Here is an 11,958-nt window from a genome sequence, read left to right as displayed (position 1 = left end):
TATATAACAGTTAACACACCGTACCACTCTATATAACCTACAGTATATAACAGTTAACACACCGTACCACTCTATATAACCTACAGTATATAACAGTTAACACACCGTACCACTATGTAACCTACAGTATATAACAGTTAACACACCGTACCACTCTATGTAACCTACAGTATATAACAGTTAACACACAGTACCACTATGTAACCTACAGTATATAACAGTTAACACACCGTACCACTCTATATAACCTACAGTATATAACAGTTAACACACCGTACCACTCTATATAACCTACAGTATATAACAGTTAACACACCGTACCACTATGTAACCTACAGTATATAACAGTTAACACACCGTACCACTCTATGTAACCTACAGTATATAACAGTTAACACACCGTACCACTATGTAACCTACAGTATATAACAGTTAACACACCGTACCACTCTATATAACCTACAGTATATAACAGTTAACACACCGTACCACTCTATATAACCTACAGTATATAACAGTTAACACACCGTACCACTATGTAACCTACAGTATATAACAGTTAACACACCGTACCACTATATAACCTACAGTATATAACAGTTAACACACCGTACCACTATGTAACCTACAGTATATAACAGTTAACACACCGTACCACTATGTAACCTACAGTATATAACAGTTAACACACCGTACCACTCTATGTAACCTACAGTATATAACAGTTAACACACCGTACCACTATGTAACCTACAGTATATAACAGTTAACACACCGTACCACTCTATATAACCTACAGTATATAACAGTTAACACACCGTACCACTCTATATAACCTACAGTATATAACAGTTAACACACCGTACCACTCTATATAACCTACAGTATATAACAGTTAACACACCGTACCACTCTATATAACCTACAGTATATAACAGTTAAAACACCGTACCACTATGTAACCTACAGTATATAACAGTTAACCCGTACCACTCTATATAACCTACAGTATATAACAGTTAACACACCGTACCACTCTATGTAACCTACAGTATATAACAGTTAACACACCGTACCACTCTATGTAACCTACAGTATATAACAGTTAACACACCGTACCACTCTATGTAACCTACAGTATATAACAGTTAACACACCGTACCACTCTATGTAACCTACAGTATATAACAGTTAACACACCGTACCACTATGTAACCTACAGTATATAACAGTTAACACACCGTACCACTCTATGTAACCTACAGTATATAACAGTTAACACACCGTACCACTATGTAACCTACAGTATATAACAGTTAACACACCGTACCACTATGTAACCTACAGTATATAACAGTTAACACACCGTACCACTCTATGTAACCTACAGTATATAACAGTTAACACACCGTACCACTATGTAACCTACAGTATATAACAGTTAACACACCGTACCACTCTATGTAACCTACAGTATATAACAGTTAACACACCGTACCACTATGTAACCTACAGTATATAACAGTTAACACACCGTACCACTATATAACCTACAGTATATAACAGTTAACACACCGTACCACTCTATATAACCTACAGTATATAACAGTTAACACACCGTACCACTATGTAACCTACAGTATATAACAGTTAACACACCGTACCACTCTATGTAACCTACAGTATATAACAGTTAACACACCGTACCACTATGTAACCTACAGTATATAACAGTTAACACACCGTACCACTCTATGTAACCTACAGTATATAACAGTTAACACACCGTACCACTATGTAACCTACAGTATATAACAGTTAACACACCGTACCACTCTATATAACCTACAGTATACAACAGTTAACACACCGTACCACTCTATATAACCTACAGTATATAACAGTTAACACACCGTACCACTATGTAACCTACAGTATATAACAGTTAACACACCGTACCACTCTATGTAACCTACAGTATATAACAGTTAACACACCGTACCACTATGTAACCTACAGTATATAACAGTTAACACACCGTACCACTCTATGTAACCTACAGTATATAACAGTTAACACACCGTACCACTATGTACCTACAGTATATAACAGTTAACACACCGTACCACTCTATATAACCTACAGTATACAACAGTTAACACACCGTACCACTCTATGTAACCTACAGTATATAACAGTTAACACACCGTACCACTCTATATAACCTACAGTATATAACAGTTAACACACCGTACCACTCTATGTAACCTACAGTATATAACAGTTAACACACCGTACCACTATGTAACCTACAGTATATAACAGTTAACACACCGTACCACTCTATGTAACCTACAGTATATAACAGTTAACACACCGTACCACTATGTAACCTACAGTATATAACAGTTAACACACCGTACCACTCTATATAACCTACAGTATATAACAGTTAAAACACCGTACCACTCTATATAACCTACAGTATATAACAGTTAACACACCGTACCACTATATAACCTACAGTATATAACAGTTAACACACCGTACCACTCTATGTAACCTACAGTATATAACAGTTAACACACCGTACCACTATGTAACCTACAGTATATAACAGTTAACACACCGTACCACTCTATATAACCCAGTATATAACAGTTAACACACCGTACCACTCTATATAACCTACAGTATATAACAGTTAACACACCGTACCACTCTATGTAACCTACAGTATATAACAGTTAACACACCGTACCACTATGTAACCTACAGTATATAACAGTTAACACACCGTACCACTCTATGTAACCTACAGTATATAACAGTTAACACACCGTACCACTCTGTAACCTACAGTATATAACAGTTAACACACCGTACCACTCTATATAACCTACAGTATATAACAGTTAACACACCGTACCACTCTATATAACCTACAGTATATAACAGTTAACACACCGTACCACTCTGTAACCTACAGTATATAACAGTTAACACACCGTACCACTCTATATAACCTACAGTATATAACAGTTAACACACCGTACCACTCTATGTAACCTACAGTATATAACAGTTAACACACCGTACCACTATGTAACCTACAGTATATAACAGTTAACACACCGTACCACTATGTAACCTACAGTATATAACAGTTAACACACCGTACCACTATGTAACCTACATATAACAGTTAACACACGTACCACTATATAACCTACAGTATATAACAGTTAACACACCGTACCACTATGTAACCTACAGTATATAACAGTTAACACACTCGTACCACTCTATGTAACCTACAGTATATAACAGTTAACACACCGTACCACTATGTAACCTACAGTATATAACAGTTAACACACTCGTACCACTCTATGTAACCTACAGTATATAACAGTTAACACACCGTACCACTATGTAACCTACAGTATATAACAGTTAACACACCGTACCACTCTATGTAACCTACAGTATATAACAGTTAACACACCGTACCACTCTATGTAACCTACAGTATATAACAGTTAACACACCGTACCACTCTATATAACCTACAGTAGTTTGACAGGTGACGCTCCGTTGGAGGTGTATGTCACCTTCGGTGTAGAGCGAGTTAACACACCGTAGCAGGTCGAGACTAACCGACAGTCGTTTGACAGGCGCGTCGCTGGAGGTGCTAGTCATTGGTGATAGAGTGAGTTCGGTAGAGGTGAGTCTCCGCAGCGTTCGCGTGTCGCGTCCAGGTGGTCGAGGGATAAAGAGTCGGAAAGGTATTTTCCCAGCTTCACGTGTTGTGTCCTGTTGGTCAGGAAGTCAGTGATCCACTGGAAGATGCAGCTGGACACGTTCAGCTGGGAGAGTCTATCTTGTAGCAGTTCTGGGATGATGGTATTGAATGCAAAGCTAAAGTCCACCAACAATATCCTTGCATATGTCTCTGGATTTTCCAGGTGTTTGAGGATGTAGTGTAGGACCATGTTCACAGTGTGGACCACAGACCTGTTAGCTCTGTAGGTGAACTGTAGTGGGTCGACGGAGGCATCAGTGAAGGTTTAGAGATGGGACAGTACCTGTTAGCTCTGTAGGTGAACTGTAGTGGGTCGACGGAGGCATCAGTGAAGGTTTAGAGATGGGACAGTACCTGGTAGCTCTGTAGGTGAACTGTAGCGGGTCGAGGTGAAGGTTTAGAGATGGGACAGTACCTGGTAGCTCTGTAGGTGAACTGTAGTGGGTCGAGGTGAAGGTTTAGAGATGGGACAGTACCTGGTAGCTCTGTAGGTGAACTGTAGTGGGTCGAGGTGAAGGTTTAGAGATGGGACAGTACCTGGTAGCTCTGTAGGTGAACTGTAGTGGGTCGAGGTGAAGGTTTAGAGATGGGACAGTACCTGGTAGCTCTGTAGGTGAACTGTAGTGGGTCGAGGTGAAGGTTTAGAGATGGGACAGTACCTGGTAGCTCTGTAGGTGAACTGTAGTGGGTCAAGGTGAAGGTTTAGAGATGGGACAGTACCTGGTAGCTCTGTAGGTGAACTGTAGCGGGTCGAGGTGAAGGTTTAGAGATGGGACAGTACCTGGTAGCTCTGTAGGTGAACTACAGTGGGTCGAGGTGAAGGTTTAGAGATGGGACAGTACCTGGTAGCTCTGTAGGTGAACAGCAGTGGGTCGAGGTGAAGGTTTAGAGATGGGACAGTACCTGGTAGCTCTGTAGGTGAACAGCAGTGGGTCGAGGTGAAGGTTTAGAGATGGGACAGTCCTAATGGACTGTCCCATCCATTTCCACACCGTATGTTTGACAGGCTTGGTGGTTTTTAGATTCTGTCTGTGTGGGGGGGAAGAGGTATAGCATCACATGGTCTGAGTTCCCCAAGGGAGCGTGGGGGACAGCCTGGTCTGAGTTCCCCAAGGGAGCGTGGGGGACAGCCTGGTCTGAGCTCCACAAGGGAGGGTGGGGGACAGCCTGGTCTGAGCTCCACAAGGGAGCGTGGGGGACAGCCTGGTCTGAGCTCCACAAGGGAGCGTGGGGGACAGCCTGGTCTGAGCTCCACAAGGGAGCGTGGGGGACAGCCTGGTCTGAGCTCCCCAAGGGAGCGTGGGGGACAGCCTGGTCTGAGCTCCACAAGGGAGCGTACTCTCCATATGGACAGTAACCATAACAGTCAACACTATAGTACTCTCCATATGGACAGTAACCATATCAGTCAACACTATAGTACTCTCCATATGGACTGTAACCATAACAGTCAACACTATAGTACTCTCCATATGGACAGTAACCATAACAGTCAACACTATAGTACTCTCCATATGGACTGTAACCATAACAGTCAACACTATAGTACTCTCCATATGGACAGTAACCATAACAGTCAACACTATAGTACTCTCCATATGGACTGTAACCATAACAGTCAACACTATAGTACTCCATATGGACAGTAACCATAACAGTCAACACTATAGTACTTTCCATATGGACAGTAACCATAACAGTCAACACTATAGTACTCTCCATATGGACAGTAACCATAACAGTCAACACTATAGTACTCTCCATATGGACAGTAACCATAACAGTCAACACTATAGTACTCTCCATATGGACTGTAACCATAACAGTCAACACTATAGTACTCTCCATATGGACAGTAACCATAATAGTCAACACTATAGTACTCTCCATATGGACAGTAACCATAACAGTCAACACTATAGTACTCTCCATATGGACAGTAACCATAACAGTCAACACTATAGTACTCTCCATATGGACTGTAACCATAACAGTCAACACTATAGTACTCCATATGGACAGTAACCATAACAGTCAACACTATAGTACTTTCCATATGGACAGTAACCATAACAGTCAACACTATAGTACTCTCCATATGGACAGTAACCATAACAGTCAACACTATAGTACTCTCCATATGGACAGTAACCATAACAGTCAACACTATAGTACTCTCCATATGGACTGTAACCATAACAGTCAACACTATAGTACTCTCCATATGGACAGTAACCATAACAGTCAACAATATAGTACTCTCCATATGGACAGTAACCATAATAGTCAACACTATAGTACTCCATATGGACAGTAACCATAACAGTCAACACTATAGTACTCCATATGGACAGTAACCATAATAGTCAACACTATAGTACTCTCCATATGGACTGTAACCATAACAGTCAACACTATAGTACTCTCCATATGGACAGTAACCATAACAGTCAACACTATAGTAATCCATATGGACAGTAACCATAACAGTCAACACTATAGTACTCTCCATATGGACTGTAACCATAACAGTCAACACTATAGTACTGCATATGGACTGTAACCATAACAGTCAACACTATAGTACTCTCCATATGGACAGTAACCATAACAGTCAACACTATAGTACTCCATATGGACAGTAACCATAACAGTCAACACTATAGTACTCCATATGGACAGTAACCATAACAGTCAACACTATAGTACTCTCCATATGGACAGTAACCATAACAGTCAACACTATAGTACTCTCCATATGGACAGTAACCATAACAGTCAACACTATAGTACTCTCCATATGGACAGTAACCATAACAGTCAACACTATAGTACTCTCCATATGGACAGTAACCAGTAACCATAACAGTCAACACTATAGTACTCTCCATATGGACAGTAACCATAACAGTCAACACTATAGTACTCTCCATATGTACAGTAACCATAATAGTCAACACTATAGTACTCCATATGGACAGTAACCATAATAGTCAACACTATAGTACTCTCCATATGGACAGTAACCATAACAGTCAACACTATAGTACTCTCCATATGGACTGTAACCATAACAGTCAACACTATAGTACTCTCCATATGGACAGTAACCATAACAGTCAACACTATAGTACTCTCCATATGGACAGTAACCATAACAGTCAACACTATAGTACTCTCCATATGGACAGTAACCATAACAGTCAACACTATAGTACTCTCCATATGGACAGTAACCATAACAGTCAACACTATAGTACTCTCCATATGGACAGTAACCAGTAACCATAACAGTCAACACTATAGTACTCTCCATATGGACAGTAACCATAATAGTCAACACTATAGTACTCCATATGGACAGTAACCATAACAGTCAACACTATAGTACTCCATATGGACAGTAACCATAATAGTCAACACTAGTACTCTCCATATGGACAGTAACCATAACAGTCAACACTATAGTACTCTCCATATGGACTGTAACCATAACAGCCAACACTATAGTACTCTCCATATGGACTGTAACCATAACAGTCAACACTATAGTACTCTCCATATGGACAGTAACCATAACAGTCAACACTATAGTACTCTCCATATGGACAGTAACCATAACAGTCAACACTATAGTACTCTCCATATGGACAGTAACCATAACAGTCAACACTATAGTACTCTCCATATGGACAGTAACCATAACAGTCAACACTATAGTACTCTCCATATGGACAGTAACCAGTAACCATAACAGTCAACACTATAGTACTCTCCATATGGACAGTAACCATAACAGTCAACACTATAGTACTCTCCATATGGACTGTAACCATAACAGTCAACACTATAGTACTCTCCATATGGACAGTAACCATAACAGTCAACACTATAGTACTCTCCATATGGACAGTAACCATAACAGTCAACACTATAGTACTCTCCATATGGACAGTAACCATAACAGTCAACACTATAGTACTCTCCATATGGACAGTAACCATAACAGTCAACACTATAGTACTCTCCATATGGACAGTAACCAGTAACCATAACAGTCAACACTATAGTACTCTCCATATGGACAGTAACCATAATAGTCAACACTATAGTACTCCATATGGACAGTAACCATAACAGTCAACACTATAGTACTCCATATGGACAGTAACCATAATAGTCAACACTAGTACTCTCCATATGGACAGTAACCATAACAGTCAACACTATAGTACTCTCCATATGGACTGTAACCATAACAGCCAACACTATAGTACTCTCCATATGGACTGTAACCATAACAGTCAACACTATAGTACTCTCCATATGGACAGTAACCATAACAGTCAACACTATAGTACTCTCCATATGGACAGTAACCATAACAGTCAACACTATAGTACTCTCCATATGGACAGTAACCATAACAGTCAACACTATAGTACTCTCCATATGGACAGTAACCATAACAGTCAACACTATAGTACTCTCCATATGGACAGTAACCATAACAGTCAACACTATAGTACTCTCCATATGGACTGTAACCATAACAGTCAACACTATAGTACTCCATATGGACAGTAACCATAACAGTCAACACTATAGTACTCTCCATATGGACAGTAACCATAACAGTCAACACTATAGTACTCTCCATATGGACAGTAACCATAACAGTCAACACTATAGTACTCTCCATATGGACAGTAACCATAACAGTCAACACTATAGTACTCTCCATATGGACAGTAACCATAACAGTCAACACTATAGTACTCTCCATATGGACTGTAACCATAACAGTCAACACTATAGTACTCTCCATATGGACAGTAACCATAATAGTCAACACTATAGTACTCCATATGGACAGTAACCATAACAGTCAACACTATAGTACTCCATATGGACAGTAACCATAATAGTCAACACTATAGTACTCTCCATATGGACAGTAACCATAACAGTCAACACTATAGTACTCTCCATATGGACAGTAACCATAACAGTCAACACTATAGTACTCTCCATATGGACAGTAACCATAACAGTCAACACTATAGTACTCTCCATATGGACAGTAACCATAACAGTCAACACTATAGTACTCTCCATATGGACAGTAACCATAACAGTCAACACTATAGTACTCTCCATATGGACAGTAACCATAACAGTCAACACTATAGTACTCTCCATATGGACAGTAACCATAACAGTCAACACTATAGTACTCTCCATATGGACAGTAACCATAACAGTCAACACTATAGTACTCTCCATATGGACAGTAACCATAACAGTCAACACTATAGTACTCTCCATATGGACAGTAACCATAACAGTCAACACTATAGTACTCTCCATATGGACAGTAACCATAACAGTCAACACTATAGTACTCTCCATATGGACAGTAACCATAACAGTCAACACTATAGTACTCTCCATATGGACAGTAACCATAACAGTCAACACTATAGTACTCTCCATATGGACAGTAACCATAACAGTCAACACTATAGTACTCTCCATATGGACAGTAACCAGTAACCATAACAGTCAACACTATAGTACTCTCCATATGGACAGTAACCATAACAGTCAACACTATAGTACTCTCCATATGGACAGTAACCATAACAGTCAACACTATAGTACTCTCCATATGGACAGTAACCATAACAGTCAACACTATAGTACTCTCCATATGGACAGTAACCATAACAGTCAACACTATAGTACTCTCCATATGGACAGTAACCATAACAGTCAACACTATAGTACTCTCCATATGGACAGTAACCATAACAGTCAACACTATAGTACTCTCCATATGGACAGTAACCATAACAGTCAACACTATAGTACTCTCCATATGGACAGTAACCATAACAGTCAACACTATAGTACTCTCCATATGGACAGTAACCATAACAGTCAACACTATAGTACTCTCCATATGGACAGTAACCATAACAGTCAACACTATAGTACTCTCCATATGGACAGTAACCATAACAGTCAACACTATAGTACTCTCCATATGGACAGTAACCATAACAGTCAACACTATAGTACTCTCCATATGGACAGTAACCATAACAGTCAACACTATAGTACTCTCCATATGGACAGTAACCATAACAGTCAACACTATAGTACTCTCCATATGGACAGTAACCATAACAGTCAACACTATAGTACTCTCCATATGGACAGTAACCATAACAGTCAACACTATAGTACTCTCCATATGGACAGTAACCATAACAGTCAACACTATAGTACTCTCCATATGGACAGTAACCATAACAGTCAACACTATAGTACTCTCCATATGGACAGTAACCATAACAGTCAACACTATAGTACTCTCCATATGGACAGTAACCAGTAACCATAACAGTCAACACTATAGTACTCTCCATATGGACAGTAACCATAACAGTCAACACTATAGTACTCCATATGGACAGTAACCAGTAACCATAACAGTCAACACTATAGTACTCTCCATATGGACAGTAACCATAACAGTCAACACTATAGTACTCCATATGGACAGTAACCATAACAGTCAACACTATAGTACTCTCCATATGGACAGTAACCATAACAGTCAACACTATAGTACTCTCCATATGGACAGTAACCATAACAGTCAACACTATAGTACTCTCCATATGGACAGTAACCATAACAGTCAACACTATAGTACTCTCCATATGGACTGTAACCATAACAGTCAACACTATAGTACTCTCCATATGGACAGTAACCATAATAGTCAACACTATAGTACTCCATATGGACAGTAACCATAACAGTCAACACTATAGTACTCCATATGGACAGTAACCATAATAGTCAACACTATAGTACTCTCCATATGGACTGTAACCATAACAGTCAACACTATAGTACTCTCCATATGGACAGTAACCATAATAGTCAACACTATAGTACTCCATATGGACAGTAACCATAACAGTCAACACTATAGTACTCCATATGGACAGTAACCAGTAACCATAACAGTCAACACTATAGTACTCTCCATATGGACAGTAACCATAACAGTCAACACTATAGTACTCCATATGGACAGTAACCATAACAGTCAACACTATAGTACTCCATATGGACAGTAACCATAACAGTCAACACTATAGTACTCTCCATATGGACAGTAACCATAACAGTCAACACTATAGTACTCTCCATATGGACAGTAACCATAACAGTCAACACTATAGTACTCTCCATATGGACAGTAACCATAACAGTCAACACTATAGTACTCTCCATATGGACTGTAACCATAACAGTCAACACTATAGTACTTCATATGGACAGTAACCATAATAGTCAACACTATAGTACTCCATATGGACAGTAACCATAATAGTCAACACTATAGTACTCTCCATATGGACAGTAACCATAACAGTCAACACTATAGTACTCTCCATATGGACAGTAACCATAACAGTCAACACTATAGTACTCTCCATATGGACAGTAACCATAACAGTCAACACTATAGTACTCTCCATATGGACAGTAACCATAACAGTCAACACTATAGTACTCCATATGGACAGTAACCATAACAGTCAACACTATAGTACTCTCCATATGGACAGTAACCATAACAGTCAACACTATAGTACTCTCCATATGGACAGTAACCATAACAGTCAACACTATAGTACTCTCCATATGGACAGTAACCATAACAGTCAACACTATAGTACTCTCCATATGGACAGTAACCATAACAGTCAACACTATAGTACTCTCCATATGGACAGTAACCAGTAACCATAACAGTCAACACTATAGTACTCCATATGGACAGTAACCATAACAGTCAACACTATAGTACTCTCCATATGGACAGTAACCAGTAACCATAACAGTCAACACTATAGTACTCCATATGGACAGTAACCATAACAGTCAACACTATAGTACTCTCCATATGGACAGTAACCATAACAGTCAACACTATAGTACTCTCCATATGGACAGTAACCATAACAGTCAACACTATAGTACTCTCCATATGGACAGTAACCATAATAGTCAACACTATAGTACTCTCCATATGGACAGTAACCAGTAACCATAACAGTCAACACTAT

At 39.4% G+C, this 11,958-nt stretch overlaps 1 protein-coding gene across 3 annotated transcripts in view; it reads left to right on the top strand.

The window, feature by feature from the left end:
* LOC106592115 (epsin-3) overlaps window positions 1–11,958 on the top strand; it is a 64,096-nt gene that overhangs the window by 41,765 nt on the left and 10,373 nt on the right. The window lies entirely within an intron of this gene.

The sequence above is a fragment of the Salmo salar genome, chromosome 03 (assembly GCF_965601325.2).
Source record: "Salmo salar chromosome 03, fSalSal1, whole genome shotgun sequence".
Lineage (NCBI taxonomy): Eukaryota > Metazoa > Chordata > Actinopteri > Salmoniformes > Salmonidae > Salmo > Salmo salar.
The sequence above is the reverse complement of the archived record's forward strand: the minus strand, read 5'-3'. Positions and strand labels throughout refer to the sequence as shown.